General features: G+C 46.7%; 1 non-coding gene across 1 annotated transcript; it reads right to left on the bottom strand.

Annotated features, from left to right (window-relative positions):
• Positions 1 to 11,434: 11,434 nt before the first annotated feature.
• On the bottom strand, positions 11,435 to 11,517 carry trnal-cag (transfer RNA leucine (anticodon CAG)). Its single transcript has one exon. It is a non-coding gene; the product is annotated as a tRNA-Leu (tRNA).
• Positions 11,518 to 15,526: the final 4,009 nt, after the last annotated feature.

Below are 15,526 nucleotides of genomic sequence, written 5' to 3'. Positions count from 1 at the left end.
CTTATGGATATATACATCCCCGGTTTCTCCCATTGCAGCTACGATCTTTCCTAGCAGGGGTTTGGTCACAAAGGGCTTCCCATCTGCAGAGGTGTACCCCCGGCATGACCAAATCGCCAGATACTCTGTACACGAATTGCAAGTGAACATGCTGTCCGAGCAAATCGTGTATGGGGTCGGGAATTCCACGGGGTGTGTGACCACATATATCACCGCCGGGAGTTCCGCCTGCTGGGCGCTCAGGGTGCATGGGAGTTTAAGAGCCAAGGCAATTCCTGCCTTGGTATCCCAAACTCCGCAGCCCGTGAGTCTTGTACCCGCGGACACTGAACTGGAGCCATCAACGTAGATCTCGCGGCCTGTGGGGTGTATCCCTGCCCGAAATCCAAAGTTAATGTCCCATACTCCCTCCACAGAGCATCGATGCGGCTGCCCTGGATAGATTAAATTTGCTGCGAGCCTGGGCTCGTAGAGGCCCTTGACCTTTAAAGTCATTTGGGAGAGGAGGAGGGTCCAGCGAGTGATTCTAGCACTGCTCACTGTCCCGTCCTTAATCTTCCCGTCCAACAGCATCTGCGTCGGGGTATGATGGGCGAGGAGTGTAATGGGGGATATTCCGGTAAAGATCTGAGCTCTCTTTGCTGCCCAGTGGGTGGCAAGCAAGTGCCTCTCACAATTGTAGTATTCCTTTTCTCCCTCCGTGAGGACCCTGGAGGAGTACACCACTGGTCTCAGCTGACCGTTTCGCCCCTGGAGCAACACTGCACTTAAGCTGTCGCCACTGGCTGCCACCTCCAGGAAGAATTCCTCCCCTCCATCAATTGCTATAAGGGCTGGTGCTACCTGCAGGTCTCTCTTAACACAGACAAATGCTGCCTCACAACCCTCGTCCCATTCCCACTCGACCGCCTTATGTAGGAGTCTGAGCAGAGGGGCGGCAGTGGCTGCATAGTCCTCGATGAAGTCCCGACAGTAGCCAGTGATTTCCAGGAAAGACCTTACCCCCGACACATCACTAGGGACAGGGAGTTCCGGCACTGCCTTTCTTCTAGCCTCATCAATGGCCCTTTCTCCTGCTCTTATCGTCAGGCCCAGGAATTTTACCTCTCCTCGACCTATCTGGGCTTTCTTGGGATTAACTATAAAACCCCCTTCCTTCAGTAAGACCAGCATTTCGGCCAGCAGTGGACCGTGTTCCTCACTGCTGTCTGTGAACAACAACAGGTCATCCACATACTGGACCAGCTGGTGTGACTGGCTTAAGCCTTTTAAGCAGTTCGCCATGCATTGGTGAAAGATGCTGGGACTATTATGAAAGCCCTGCTGTTCCCGGAAGGTGAAGGCAAACTTGTACTGGTCTTCCCTCCGTACAGGGATAGACCAGAACCCGTTGGGTATGTCCAACACTGTGAACGTGGTTGCGGATGCAGGGATTGCCCCTATCAGATCCGCAACCGCCGCTACTGTGGGAGCACAAGCTGGGATGTTTTTATTGAGCACCCTATAATCCACCGCAGCCCTCCAAGAATAATCCGGTTTCCTAACCGGCCAAAGCGGGGAGTTGACATGGGTGGCTATGGGTCTCAAAACACCCTGCTCGACAAGCGAGCTTAAAGCTGTCTCCAAGTCTGCTTCTGCCTCTTGGGGAAAGCCATACTGATTTTGCGGGCGGGACATGGGATCCCCATCTATTCAAACCTCCATTCCTGTGACTCTCCCACAGTCGTGTTTATGGGTGGCAAATGCTGCAAGATTTGCTTGCACATAGTCCCGGTACTCGGCCGGGGTGTTACCGACCAGAACGTCCAGGTCGTAACCCCCTTTTGGCTTCATTGTACACAGAGTCGCTTTTCCCTGTTTCTTATCAATAACCATGACTTCTCCCTCTGCTCCCATGCCCACTGTGCCCCATAGACAGTGATTCCTCAAGTCTACTAGGATCTGGCGAGCGATGATAAAATCAGCCCCCAAGATCCGTTTTCCCACCCGCTCCCAGTTCATCAGGACGCACTTCCATTGTGTTTGGAGTGCTCCGAAACGAACCGCGAGCGGGACTGAGAAAAACCCAGCCTTCTCATTACCTGTGAACCCAACTAGTTGATATGGCACCCCGTTTGATAGAGGTGAGGTTGCGGGGTCCTCCGAATGGACTATCGTGCTGGAAGCACCAGTGTCCAAAAGGTATGTACCCAATACACCCTCAACCTCCATCTTGACCCAGGGTCATCCCCAGGGTTCGTATTCTAGTGGGCACAGGTATGCAGGCTGGATCTGGGCTTGTCACGGCCTCTGTACTGGCAGGGTTGCTGGTGCTTCCCTGCCTGTTGCCGTGGCTACCTTCCCAGTCCCCTCCAGCGCTGTCCTCACTGCAGCTACTATCTGGTCAAGGGATGGTGAGGAGCTCGCTCCACTTCCCCCACTCTGGGCGGTTCCTAAAGAACTTCTCCCCCATATCTCTTTACTGGGCTCCTGCAATCCCTTTTAAAATGCCCAGCTTTCCCGTACCCGTAGCACACACCCTCCTTATCAGACGAGCGGCCACCCTCCTGGTGCCATTCCCTTTTGGGAATCGGGTTGGGTTTTACTTCATTTACCCGACCTTTGGAGGTTTTCTGTTCCTCCCCTCCTCCATTCCGTTGGACCAGTGCCAGTTGCCTGACCACTGCTTCCTCGGTGAGGTTGGGGTCCCTGGAATCGAACCACAGTTCTGCCCTGGCATTGAGCCGGGGCAAGCAGTTTGCCACCAGCATCCTCAGCCAGCGGCCAGTCTGTACCGCGGAAAGATTCACCCGGTAAAGGAGCTCCCCACAGGCTGCTTGGTATACCACCCACAGCCTGTCCGCAAATGCCTGCAGGGTTTCCCCTGCGAGCTGCCTTGTCCTTTCGACCCGTTCGAAAGGACTGCGTCATCGAAGCCCATAGCCTCAAGGACGGCCCTCTGGACCTCAGTAAATGTACGCTGTCCCCTCCGGCATTCTGCTGGTAGGGCCGGGTACAATTTGCTGTCCAGAGAGAAGAGCAGCAGCTTGGCTGTCTCTTCCTCGTCGCACCCATTAATTTCCCCTGCCTGCATCACCTCCATGAAGTGGATAGACGGGTCCCCGCTGCGAGTGAGTTTGGCCAAATGGGCCACCATGGCCCTGAGTGATTGAACTCCATGGGGAATAATAAAGTCGCTCTCCAGCGCTCCCCGACCTTGGCCACCTGCCTGTGGATGACCGTACTTGCGCTGCCTGACCGGGCACATCCGCCCTGGTTCAGGGTCTTTCTGCGCTGGTCCCTCTACCTCTGGCTGTCCCACCATACCCGGTGCAGCAGACAGTGCCTCGTCGCCTGATCCAGCCCTTAACTGACCCTCGGCTGGAGCCTCACATCCCTGCTGCCAAACGGGACACATTGGTCCTGCCCCCAGCCCTGGGTATGCTACTACCTGCGCGCCCCGCCCCTCCTGGTACCCCACCGGACAAACCACCGGTGCCTCAGGAGGTGGTCGGGCGCCTCTTACCTTAGGATTCTCCTCTACCTCCCAATACTCTCCTTTGTCCCCTGTGGACCCTCCGGGTCCTATCAGGGCGACCGTCCCCTTTGCCTGGGATAGAGCGTGGGTGAGAGTTTTAATCCTCTCCTGACAGGGACCGTGATCTGCAAACTCACTGCTACTGGCCACTTTATAGGCTGCCTGCACATCTTTTAATTTATTCTCCAGTTCCCACATTTTCTGGGTGTGCCGAGAATTCTGTTCCCGGAGGGACCCCTCACTACCCTTGGCCTCAGTGACCTGACTGAAGATAGTCCCGGCTATTTCGGAAGGTCTCCTACAACTGCCGGTTCCTTTGCTGCTCCCCAGCTAATTCGGCCAGCAGGTTGTCCCCAACCACAGCCCGGATAGCAGAGAGCTCCTCTGATTTCTGAAGACTCTGTTCCAAGTCCTTCACCCGCTGGTCGAGCTTTCGGACTTGGCGGGTGAGGCAGATAAGCCAGATGGCCTTTTCCACCCTGTGGTTGTAGTCCTTCCCTGCTGTCCACTGTTCAGCAGCATCCACTGGGCGCTCTGCCCGAGTGAGGGCTTGTACCCAAGGTTTGGTGAGGTTCACCTTGCCAAAAATGTATGAGGAAATTCTCTCCTCCATTTTAGATTCCTCTCTTATCACCTCATCTGTTATATTAACATCTCCTGTTTGCTGATGTCCCTTCGTGGTCGCCATGTTCTGTAAGGGGTTTTCACAGGGTTGTTATTGTGCCTTGGGTGTCTCTCTCTGAGCTTCTGCCCTCTCAGCTTATGCCTGGCTTGTGAGCTACCCTGAGTGCTGCAAGAGCACCGCTGGAGAGACTGTGTCCACAGCTTATGAAAGGGGTTTTGAGACTCGTGCGTACCCACAGCTTATGCCTAGCCTGTGAGGCAGCTGTGAGTGTCAAACACTCCTAACCCCTTCTTCCCTAGCCTGTGACACACAGTTGAGCGTTTTCGAGGCGCTCCTAGCTTCCCTTACACGGTTCTGACATAAGACTCACGATCAGGAGAAGTAATACAATAGAACCGAGACAAGGTGATTCCAAGAGGAACTTTAGGTTTCCAATTTATTTGACAAGGTGTAACTCAACAAAAGCAATACACCAACAAAACAATCCCCCGAAATCCCACTAAAACAGAACCAACGAAAATCTTTACACCAGTTTAGCAGTACAATGCCCAACCTCCCACCTTTCCTGGCCTAACTGAGTTGGGAGTTCTGGGGACCAGAGGTTATACTCACTACTGTGCCTTCCGCAGTCTGGTGGTTTGTTTCTTCTATCTTCGGTGTCCTCGGACACTGGTTTTCCTTCAATGTCGAGAGGCTTGTGGTTGTGGTTGTTGAATGATGAGTGCAGGGAAAATCATCACTCCCTGCTACTATGTCAGAAACCCCTTTTTTTATAGCCAGATTATCCAGTCTGCCTCTCCTGCTGAAGTCGATTCTTCTCATTGGTGGACATTTGATTTTGAAAAATGCAGCAGTTTTAGGATTTTAGTTTTTTTTCCCACTGATCTTAACCTACTCAAGGTTTGAGTGGGTGTTGATTGCATTGGCCTCCTGTAGCCATTATGCTAGTCTGGCCTGAGCCAGATATTTCTATGCCTGATGAAAAATGTGTTGGAATATGTATGTGGCATTGTTTAAATGCTAATGTTTTCAAGGGGCAAGTTTCGAGGGTATACATTTCCCAGACAATTTGATTAGTTCCAATGTCCAAACTGGCCCTTTTGATATTGACTCCACCCCTTTTCTTGCAGACTCAACATACATCTTTTAAAAAATCCCAAATTCGATTAAAGTTCGAAGTTTCTTCCATGTGCACTTTAGGATTTCAAACTTTCTGGTAGATAGTTCCAAATTAAATTCCCTTTCCTATGAGTCCAAACACTGGGCGAGGGGGGGGGGGTGTCTCCATGAATGCACCTCCTTTTATCCCCTACAGGCCTTGTCTGCTCTTTTAAAATTCATTTGTGTCCCAAAGTTTTCCTTCCATCGGTTTCAATTCACAGCACAGACTGATCCCACAGACCTTTTCCTTCTGGGTAAAATGAGGGGGTTTTCGTCCTCCCCTACACATTGGAGAATTGTATTATATGTGGGTTACTAACCGGTGTTGAACACCAGACTCCAGTGCCCATGTATTGCTAGGTTTATCTGTCACTAGAGAATTATTCTGAATGTGAGTCACATATAGAATGACATGTTATATACAGCACAGAAATAGCCCATTTGGCGTTTATATTCCACTCGAGCCTCCTCATGTCTTTTCACATCTAACTCTGTCAGTGTAACTCTCTATTCCCTTATTCCTCAGTTACTTATCTAGCTTCCCCTTAAATTAATCTATACTTTTCGCCTCAACTACTTCCTCACCAATCTCTGTGTAATGACACTTTTGCTGAATTCCCCACTTGGTTTCTTGGTGACTCTCTTATATTGATAGTTCCAGTGTTGTTCTTCCCCACACATGAACACACTCTCTCTGTGTCAACTCAATCAAAACCTTTCATATTATACACCTCAATTAGGTCACACCTCAGACTTCGCTTTTCAAAAGAAAAGAGATCCAGTCTCTTCATCCCTTTCTGATAGGTATAAAGTCGTATTTCTGGTATCGTTCTTGTAAATCGTGTTTGCAACCTCTCCAGTGCCGCTATATCCTTTTTATCAGGATTTAAAGGCAAGAAACAAAAAGGGCCACTGAATATAAAAGGGCTGCAGGAGGGGTCAAAACTAAAAATCATGGTTTAAAAACTTGGATGAAAACACTCTACCTAAATGCACGCAGCATTCAAAATAAAGTAAATGAGATGATGGCACAAATCATTACAAATGGGTATGATTTGGTGGCCATTACAGAAACATGGTTGCAGGGTGGCCAAGACTGGGAATTAAACATACAGGGGTATCTGACGATTCAGAAAGATCGACAAGAAGGGAAAGGAGGTGGGGTCGCTCTGTTAATAAAAGATGTTATCAGGGCAGTTGTGAGGGATGATATTGGCTCCAATGAACAAAATGTTGAATCATTGTGTGTGCAGATTAGAGATAGTAAGGGGAAAAAGTCACTGGTCAACGTAGTTTATAGGCCCCCAAATAATAACTTCACGGTGGGGCGGGCAATAATCAACGGAATAATGGAGGCATGTGAAAAAGGAACGGCAGTAGTCATGGGGGATTTTAAACGACATATCGATTGGTCAAATCAAATCGCACGGGGTAGCCTGGAGGAGGAATTCATAGAATTCTTAAAACAGTATGTAACAGAACCTACAAGGGAGCAAGCCATCTTAGATCTGGTCCTGTGTAACGCGACAGGAAAAATAAATGATCTCCTAGTAAAAGATCCTCTCAGAATGAGTGATCACAATATGGTTGAATTTGTAATACAGATTGAAGATGAGGAAGTTGTGTCAGAAACGAGCATACTATGCTTAAACAAAGGGGACTACAGTGGGATGAGGGCAGAGTTGGCTAAAGTAGACTGGAAGCAAGGACTAAACGGTGGCACAATTGGGGAACAGTGGAGGACTTTTAAGGAGCTCTTTCATAGTGCGCAACAAAAATATATTCCAGTGAAAAAGAAGGGCGGCAAGAGAAGGGATAACCAGCTGTGGATAACCAAGGAAATAAAGGAAAGTATCAAATCAAAGACCAATGCGTATAAGGTGGCCAAGGTTAGTGGGAAACTAGAGGATTGGGAAAATTTTAAGCAACAGCAAAGAATGACTAAAAAAGCAATACAGAAAGGGAAGATAGATTACGAAGGTAAACTTGCGCAAAACATAAAAACAGATAGTAAAAGCTTTTACAGATATATAAAACGGAAAAGAGTGACTAAAGTAAATGTTGGTCCCTTAGAAGATGAGAAGGGGGATTTAATAATGGGAAATGTGGAAATTGCTGAGAACTTAAACAGTTATTTTGCTTCCGTCTTCACAGTGGAAGGCACAAAAACCATGCCAAAATTTGCAGGCCACAGGAATGTGGGAAGGGAGGACCTTGAGACAATCACTATCACTAGGGGGGTAGTGCTGGACAGGCTAATGGGACTGAAGGTAGACAAGTCCCCTGGTCCTGATGAAATGCATCCCAGGGGATTAAAAGAGATGGCGGAAGTTATAGCAGATGCATTCGTTATAATCTACCAAAATTCTCTAGACCCTGCGGAGGTACCAGCGGATTGGAAAGCAGCTAATTTAACGCCTCTGTTTAAAAAAGGGGGCAGACAAAAGGCAGCTAACTATAGGCCGGTTAGTTTAACATCTGTAGTGGGGAAAATGCTTGAAACTATCATGAAGGAAGAAATAGCGGGACATCTAGATAGGAATAGTGCAATCAAGCAGACGCAGCATGGATTCATGAAGGGGAAATCATGTTTAACTAACTTATTGGAATTCTTTGAGGAGATAACGAGCATGGTGGATAGAGGTGTACCGAGTGATGTGGTGTATTTAGATTTCCAAAAGGCATTCGATAAGGTGCCACACAAAAGGTTACTGCAGAAGATAAAGGTACGCGGAGTCAGTGGAAATGTATTAGCATGGATAGAGAATTTGGTGGCTAACAGAAAGCAGAGAGTCGGGATAAATGGGTCCTTTTCCGGTTGGAAATCAGTGGTTAGTGGTGTGCCACAGGGATCAGTGCTGGGACCACAACTGTTTACAATATACATAGATGACCTAGAAGAGGGGACAGAGTGTAGTGCAACAAAATTTGCAGATGACACTAAGATTAGTGGGAAAGCGGGTTGTGTAGAGGACTCAGAGAGGCTGCAAGGAGATTTGAATAGGTTAAGCGAATGGGCTAAGGTTTGGCAGATGGAATACAATGTCGGAAAGTGTGAGGTCATCCACCTTGGGGAAAAAAAACAGTAAAAGTGAATATTATTTGAATGGGGAGAAATTACAACATGCTGTGGTGCAGAGGGACCTGGGGGTCCTTGTGCATGAATCCCAAAAGGTTAGTTTGCAGGTGCAGCAGGTAATCAGGAAGGCGAATGGAATGTTGGCCTTCATTGCGAGAGGGATGGAGTACAAAAGCAGCGAGTTCCTGCTGCAACTGTATAAGGTATTGGTAAGGCCGCACCTGGAGTGCTGCGTGCAGTTTTGGTCACCTTACTTAAGGAAGGAAATACTAGCTTTGGAAGTGGTACAGAGACGATTCACTCGGCTGATTCCAGAAATGAGGGGGTTACCTTATGACGATAGATTGAGTAGACTGGGTCTTTACTCATTGGAGTTCAGAAGGATGAGCGGTGATCTTATAGAAACATTTAAAATCATGAAATGGATGGACATGATAGAGGTTGAGAGGTTGTTTCCACTGGTAGGGGAGACTAGAACTAGGGGGCACGGCCTCAAAAAACGGAGGAGCCAATTTAAAACCGAGTTGAGAAAGTATTTCTTCTCCCAGAGGGTTGTGAATCTGTGGAATTCTCTGCCCAAGGAAGCAGTTGAGGCTGACTCATTGAATGTTTTCAAATCAAAAATAGATAGATGTTTAACCAATAAGGGAATTAAGGGTTACGGGGAGAGGGCGGGTAAGTGGAGCTGAGTCCACGACCAGATCAGCCATGATCTTATTGAATGGCGGAGCAGGCTCGAGGGGCTAGATGGCCTACTCCTGTTCCTAATTCTTATGTTCTTATGTTCTTATAACACGGCGATGAGAATTGTACAGTGTACTGCAAGTGTGGTCCAACGAAGGTTTGATACCAGTTCAGCAGAACTTCACTTCTTTTCAATACTATCCGTCTTGAATTAACCCTTGGTGCTCCATTTTCTTTTTATGGATGTATCCACGACTTGTCCCCAAACACCGCAAGCTCTGACCTTATTCATTATTCTCATATGTGGTACCTCATCAAAGACTTTTTGGAGATTAAATATATTATATCGTCCACATTGCCCTGGTCTACTCTCCCTGTTACTTCTTCAATGAAATCAAAGAAGTTGGTCAAGCAAGACTTTTGCTTTTGAATGCACGCTGATTATACATTATTATATTTTTGGTTTATAGATATTCTTCTATTCTCTACTTTAGCAGAGATTCCATTATTTTCCTACCACCGAAGTTCCACTGACTGGTCTATAGCTCCCCGGACATGTTCTATCTCTCATCTCAAATATAAGTATTACGTTAGCTATCCGCCATTCCTCTGACACGACACATTTTTCAAACTAATCATTAAATATTTGTAATAGTGCTCCTGCTATCTCTTTGCTGAATTATTTTAAAGTGTATGGATGTAATCCATCCAGACCAGGGGTTCAATCCTCCTTTCATTTGGTTCGTTCATTTAATATTTCTCCTCTTTATTTATTGCAGTTATATAATTTTCCATACATTATTCCACCATCATGTCCACCTGCCCTGTGTCCCTGGTAAATACAGACGCAAAGTAATTATTTCATATTTTATGTAATTTTTCCTTCGTTCCATGTGATTTAATCTTGTCCATTCCCATCCGACATTCTTTTTTAAATGAATGTGCCTGCAGAAAGTTAGATGAGCGATTATGTTATCGGCCACCAAATAGTGGGAAGGATTAAGAGGTGTAAATTTAGATAAAATGCAGAAAGATTCAAGATGTGTCGTGATAATGTGGGACTTCAACGTAAACTGGGAAAATAACCATGCAAAGGGAAAATGCAGGGGAGGATTTCCTGAAATCTGTATTAGAACTTTCTCCATCAGTATGTTTCCAGCACGATGAGGAGGAAAGCAGTTTTGGATCTCGGAAATGGATTAAGTAGAGCATGTTTCTGTGGAGGAGCATTGAGGAAACAGTGATCACAATATCATTAGGTTTAGAGTAGTTATGGAAAAGGAGAAGGTATAATCATGTGTGAAAATACTCAACTGTTGGAGGACTAATTTTATGAGTTGAAAGGGATCCGGCCCAGGTAGATTGAAACCAAAGATTTCTCGGTAAAACAGTAAATGCACATTGGGAGACTTTCAAAAAGGAGCTAGATCGGGTAACGACTAGACACGTTCTCATGCAGGGTGCAGAAATAGCATGATAGTTAGCTACAGCTCGGTGGATGAATGAAGGTCAACTAAAACACAAAAACGGAAGCTTGTGATAAACTTCAGGCTCATATTTCAGTAGAGAACCAAGCAGAATACAGAATGTACAGTGAAGGACTATCAAAGGAGGAGGAAGTAGAATCAGCAGAAAAACAGGATATTCGCCCATAGTACTTATCTGAGGAAGGACACACTTGCCTTGGAGGTGGTGCAACAGAGGTTCAACAGATTGATTCCTGGGATGAGAGGGCTGTCCTATGATGAGAGATTGTGTAGAATATGCCGATTCTCTCTTGGGTTTCGAAGAATCGGAGGTGATCTCGTTGAAACGGACAATATTCTGAAGGGGATTGACAGCGTAGATGTTGAAAAGCCTGGCTAGCTCAGTCAGTAGAGCATGAGACTCTTAATCTCAGGGTTGTGGGATTTAGCCCCATGTTAGTCGATTACTGTTCCTTAAAATTTATGTTGCTTTCACGGGAAAGCATCATGAATGAACACATTATCTTCTTTTGCACAATGAAAGAAATACGAACTGAGGGAGAGTTGATAATTTAATCATCTGTTCTGTGCTCTGCATAAGAACACAAGAACCAGGAGCAGGAGTCGGCCATTTGGCCCTTCGAGTCTGCCTTCTTTTGCACTGAAACAAATTATAACCGTGAGTTTAAATTAGCAGTGCGAGATATTTACAGGGCACCTTTCAATGCTTCACAAACCCATTCCTTTCGCTGCAGCCACCCGGGATCGTTTCCCGGTTTGGGAAGTATATTTGAAATCACCGCTTGCAATTGAAGTGGAGTAATTTTATTCCATCAGATGGATGTCCCAAAGCACTTCAGAGTGGTGTCAAAACAAATGAGTTTGCAATTAAAAACACTGAATGTCAGGAGTGGGATTTGAACCCACGTCTCCAGAGGAGACTGCAACCTGAACGCAGCGCCTTAGACCGCTCGGCCATCCTGACTCTTAGATGCTTCAGTTACAAGTTATTGCTCAGGAAAGTTTCGGACCGGGCGCTTGTTCAGTGTTGCTGGAAGGCCCAGTGATCGGGATATCCTCTCCCCCGGGGTTTTCCAGAGCCTGTGATCGGTGCACGGGGAGGTTTGGCATGGGGAGGTTTGGCCCGGGTTGGAGGTAGCTTACATCCCAGGGATGGACAATAACACTCTGAGCTCTGGAACTGGGGAAGAGCGAATAATTAATGAGCTGTTTGTGGGTTTCAAATGCAACTTAGATCTGATGGTATAAACCGATAGTGTTGTTTCACAGAATGAAAGAAATGCGAACAGGGACAATCGAAGTTTCAATAACTGAACTTTAATAATGAGTGAAACTTTAACCCTTGATGAAGTTTTATCTCCGATCTGATTTTACACACTCTGTATTTGAGTAGATTAGTTTTAAAATGTTCATTGCTCATGCGACAATGTATCCCGGACAGCTTTTGTTCAATTTTATTGCAGACAAGTTTTTGCTTCACAAATAATGTTTCCGCCCAGGCTCGCAACAGAGAACTTTCGCGTGTGAGGCAAACATGATAACCGCTACACTACGGAAACTGCTGCTTAGCTCAGTGCCCAGAGAGAAGTGTTCAGCAACAAGCTGAAATGCTCAATCCCTCTCTCTGCAATAAGTTCCTTTCACAAACATTTCTCTGACCGGAACTGCACCAAACAACAATGTTCTCCTTTCAAAGTCATTAAACTCCCAATTTCCACATCTGCAATGTTAAGGACAAGGACTGAAAGCGCTTTGCGATCAGAAAATTGCCGGAAACCCCTGTGGTTTATGACAGGACTTTTGATGGTTGATTTCCGTACACACCTTGTGTTATGTATTTAACCTTTGGCCACCTGTATCACACCACCACCAGAGGGCCTACCTGTTGGAGTCCCAAGGGTTCCCAGCATCCATTGGTATATATAAGCACACTGGAGACTTATTGAAGGAGCTAATGTCATACTTACTCATTGTTCACAGTACTCAGTTTCATTCTTTATTATGAGCGTATCAAATGGCGACGAGACAACCAACAACCACACGAAAATGCAAGGAACAGTTGGTATAACTTGATAACAGCACAGCTGGCAATGGTTGCGGAATATATTCGTGCAGCCAAAACGCACAATGACAACATGGAACTGCACGGCACAGAATCCTCAGGGAAAAACAATTAAAGGTTTTGTCCCTGAATGGGCTACGATCCACCAACCTTGCAGTTAATAGCTGAACGCCCTAATCCATTGCACCACAGAGACTGATATAGCATATATTACAAGACATCCCTGTGATATCTTCACAGAGCACAGCACACACAACTTCCTAACATGCAGGCTGCTCTCTCGGAACTCTCCGGAAAGAGCCTGTTCTGTTTCAAGATTAACTATGCAGTTGCAGTATACAATATGTCCACATCCACAGTGTGGCGCTACAAGCATTACATGCTGACAGACATTACAATCCCAAACCAGGGTGTCAGTCAGTTAAAGCTTCAGATTGCTCTGACCGGGATGGAACTTGTTCACTCTCAGTTGTACTTTTCCCAAATAAAGGGTGGGACATTCATTGTGGATGCGTGGAAGCAGTCTGGTCCCGCACACTGCAGACACTTCCATGTCACCGCCAACCAGCTCTCCCACAACCGGTGTGATCTACCTTCCAGCCTTCCGGTGCCTTGTCTGTGACAAAGTATTCTGATTGTCCCGAAGCCGGTATCCTTTGTCATCAATAGGGTTTTAAGTTGTTTCGGTAATTTTTACCTGTTGGACAGTCGAGGCACAAATTGTAGAGTGGAACACTTGCGTGGACCCCGGTTTTCTAGTGGTTGATTTTCCTGGTTGGGTCCGTCGGTCGCAGTGGTCCAGTTGATGCCTGTTACCAAGTCAGTTGGTATTGATGTTCCACTGATTGGTTTTTTGAAGTTCTTTTCTCCGATGTCGTGATGTATCTTCCTGTGTTTTCTTGCCGTGTGCTCTCGATCTTGATCTAGTTGTTCCAAAGTAATGGTCAGAAAAATAGGTTGCACTTGGTACGATAGGCCCCCAGTTATACTCTGAGAGGCTGCTTAATCTTCGTGCCAAATCTAACGTTTCTTTTGTTTAAGTTTTGCTGCCCATTGATTTAATTGGTCTTCTTTGTATAAGTTTTGGCGGACTAGCTAACTGAGACTTGATTAAATGTTTTAACCTGGTGTTGATCGACTTTGGGATGGTGATACTCCTTATTTATGAACTGATGAACTCTTGTCCATTGAAATAGCACTGCTTTGGCTTCGGGAAGTCTGGGCTGAGCCAGATATTTCTACACATGTTGAAAAGGTTTTGGAATATGGATGTGATATTTGGGTCCTGTGGGTAAGGTGGATAATGATTCTTCCGTGGTCGATTGTTTAAATGCTAATGTTTTCTGGGAGCCTGACTATGGTTAAAGAGCTCCCCCAGACAAACTGATTAGCTACAATATCCAAACTCTAAATCCCACCCCTCTGTCACTGCAGCATTTCCCCACAGGCCCAAACGTGCCTTTTAAAATCCCAAACTTGGTTAAGACTTGTAGATTTCTTACATATGCTTTTTAGGATCCCAAACTTTATGTTTACCCTCCCAAATCGAATTTCCTTTTCAGTGAGTCCAAACACTGGGGGGTTTCCACGAATTTTGGAATCTACATAGGCAGTCCCTCGGAATCGAGGGAGACTTGCTTCCACTCCGAAAATGAGTTCTTTGGTTGCTGAACAGTCCAATACTAGAGCCACAGACCCTATCACAGGTGGGACAGATAGTCGTTGAGGGAAGGGATGGGTGGGACAGGTTTGCCGAACGCTCTTTCTGCTGTCTACACTTGATTTCTGAATGCACTCGGCGATGAGACTCGAGGTGCTCAGCGCCCTCTCGGATGCACTTCCTCCACATAGGGTGGTCTTGGGTCAGGGACTCCTGAGTGCCAGTGGGGATGTTGCACTTTATCAGGGAGGCTTTGATTGTGTCCTTGTAGAATTTCTGCTGCCCACCTTTGGCTCGTTTGCCATGACGGAGCTCCGAGTAGAGCACTTGCTTTGGGAGTCTCTTGTCTGGCATGAGGACAATGTGGCCTGCCCAGTGGAGCTGATTGAGTGTGGTCAGTGCTTCAAATCTGGGGATGTTAGCCTGAATAAGGTCGTTGATGTTGGTGCGTCTGTCCTCCCAGGGGATTTGTTGCATCTTGCGGAGACATCGTTGGTGATATTTCTTCAGCAAATTGAGGTGTCTACTGTACATGGTCCATGTCTCTGAGCCTTACAGGAGGGCAGGTATTACTACAGCCCTGTAGACTATGAGCTTGGTGGCAGTTTTGAGGGCCTGGTCTTCAAACACTCTTTTCCTCAAGCGGCCGAAGGCTGTACTTGCACATGGAGGCCGTGTTGAATCTCGTCGTCGATGCCTGCTTTTGTTGATAGGAGGCTCCCGAGATATGGGAAGTGGTCCATGGTGTCCAGGGCCGCGCCGTGGATCTTGATGACTGGGGGGTAGTGCTGTGCGGTGAGGACAGGCTGGTGGAGGACCTTTGTCTTACGGATGTTTAACGTAAGGCCCATGCTTTCATAGGCCTCAGTAAATACATCGACGATGTCCTGGAGTTCAGCCTCTGTATGTGCGCGGACGCAGGCCTTGGTGAGGCCACACCTGGTATATTGTGTACAGTTTTGGTCTCCTAATCTGAGGAAGAACGTTCTTGCTATTGAGGGAGTGCAGCAAAGGTTCACCAGACTGATTCCCGGGAGGGCAGTACTGACATGTAAAGAAAGACTGGATCAACTAGACTTATATTCACTGGAATTTAGAAGAATGAGAGGGGATTACATGGAAACATAAAATTCTGACGGGATTGGACAGGTTAGATGCAGGAAGTATGTTCCCGATGTTGGGGAAGTCCAGAACCAGGGGTCACAGTCTAAGGAAAAGGGGTAAGCCATTTAGGACCGAGATGAGGAGAAA

This window comes from Pristiophorus japonicus, unplaced genomic scaffold (genome assembly GCF_044704955.1).
Source record: "Pristiophorus japonicus isolate sPriJap1 unplaced genomic scaffold, sPriJap1.hap1 HAP1_SCAFFOLD_89, whole genome shotgun sequence".
Taxonomy (NCBI): domain Eukaryota; kingdom Metazoa; phylum Chordata; class Chondrichthyes; family Pristiophoridae; genus Pristiophorus; species Pristiophorus japonicus.
The sequence above is the reverse complement of the archived record's forward strand: the minus strand, read 5'-3'. Positions and strand labels throughout refer to the sequence as shown.